Genomic DNA, 1,951 nt, shown 5'->3' on the forward strand with positions numbered 1-1,951 from the left:
GGGGGCACTGCTGGACCTCCTGATGGCATCTGGTATTTTTGGCCACTGTGTGACAGAGTGTTGGACTTGATGGGCCATTGGCCTGCTTTAACATTGGCTTCTCTTATGTTCTTATGTTCTTAATATGGTCACTATAGGAATGCCCTAAGTGGTAAGCCATTCCATCCCATCAAAGAGAGCCCAGAAGTACACATCACATGTATCAGCACCCTCACTGGATTTGTTTCAGATCTTCTGCATGTTCCTAGAAACGTCCGGGGAGGTGCAGAGACTCATAAGTACATGATGATGCACAGAAGGGGATCACTCCCTGTACGGAGAAGTGGTTTTCGGCAGTGTCCCTCCTGCAACCACAGAAACTGCTCTTCCAGAAGCTACTGTTACTGTGTCCATAGGTCTGCCATAAGGACTTACAAATTAAGATGGCTGACTAGGTAGTATTTCTTTGACAGAAAGCTTTGCACTGAAGTTGTATTTTTTTTTAAACTTACAAAACACAACTGTTTTTATACTTGCAGGAGTCTCAGCTATTCAGTACACTGTAGCAGGCATTAATGATTAGTAACCCACTCCACCAAAAGTAGCCCACCAGGGGCTCAATAAAAAGCATCTGTTTTGATGCCTGCCTGGAAATGCAAAACTGGGTTTGGGGTGGTGGGGGGTGGTGAAGGCACTGTCAAACACTTGGCAGGCTGTGGACAGTGGGATCAATCTGGTTTCACCCACTGCATGTTCCAGTTTCCAACAGCCCATGTTAGCATTCCACCAGGATAAATGCCTGACACAGAATTTATAACTCAGTGCATTGCTTCAGAAGACCCAAATAGCTGTTAACATGAACTAAGCTACAGTGTATTGAAAATAAGTCCAGAGATATAATCTAACCAACTCACAAATGTTGAGAATGAAACTTGATAACTGGGAACGCTGCCCAGTCACTCTTGAAGAGCTGGTTTAAACCAAACATTACAAAAGCTCCACTTTCTTTCCATTTGAGTCCCTTCTCTGGTGTGACATATACTACAGAAGTGCTACCTTGTAGTGTATATTCAATACTCTTTAGCCATAAGTGTTAAGGATAGATCCATGCTCAAACTCCTACTGAAGACTGCTCCATACATGGGTCGTTTCACATGGTTTCTTAGAAACGATACACAATCCATGCAGGAAACTTATGTTATTCTGGATGCACATCATCATACAAGGTGACATAACCAATAATTTATATACCTGGGACACGCTTCCTGTTTTATGCCCTCCCCTTTCTCATTTTGCTGGGGAACAGTATAATGTCAAATTAATAATGGTTGTTGACATCCAAAAACAGTTATTTGAATATTTATCTATATACTAATTCCAACAGAGGGTGCATTGTGCGGATACTTATTTCCACTAACAGGAAGCTCACTCTCCCCCAACAGCTTTTCCTACATAGTCAGTATACTTCCTGTGTCTGCAGAAAAATCCAAGAAGTAAAAAAATCCCTTCCGGGAGGGTTGAATCCCCCCCAATAACTTTTGAAATGGCCTCTGCAGGGATCTAACTCCAGGCATCAACGGTGAGAGAGAGATTAGAACTAGAACGTTGGGGGGGGCTTCTAACTGGCTCTGTCAGTAAAAGGGTGGGGGAAGGGCCCTTTCCTGGCCTCCGTTTGGAGGGAGGGAGGGAGCCTTGGGGCCTGGCTTGACAAGGGCTGCCAGTGCCAGCCTGGGGAATCCCTAGAGGTTTTGAGGTGGACCAACTGTGGAAGGAGGGCTGGGTTTGGGGAAGGGAGAGGCCTCAGCTGGGTATAATGCCACAGAGTCCACCCTCCAAAGCAGCCATTTTCTCCAGGGAGACAGATCTCTGCTGTCTTGAGTTCAGTTGTAATTCTGGGGGGGGTCCTCCAGGCCCCACTTAGAAGTTGGCAACCCTAGGCCTGGCAGCAGTTTAGGGTTGCCAGGTCCCCCCC

At 45.9% G+C, this 1,951-nt stretch overlaps 1 protein-coding gene across 1 annotated transcript in view; it reads right to left on the reverse strand.

The window, feature by feature from the left end:
* Positions 1–1,951, reverse strand: part of FARP1 (FERM, ARH/RhoGEF and pleckstrin domain protein 1) — a 121,683-nt gene that overhangs the window by 71,434 nt on the left and 48,298 nt on the right. The gene's annotated exons all lie outside the window — the stretch shown is intronic.

Source organism: Gekko japonicus, unplaced genomic scaffold (genome assembly GCF_001447785.1).
Source record: "Gekko japonicus isolate JY-2015 unplaced genomic scaffold, Gekko_japonicus_V1.1 scaffold52, whole genome shotgun sequence".
In the NCBI taxonomy this organism is placed as follows: Eukaryota; Metazoa; Chordata; class Lepidosauria; order Squamata; family Gekkonidae; genus Gekko; species Gekko japonicus.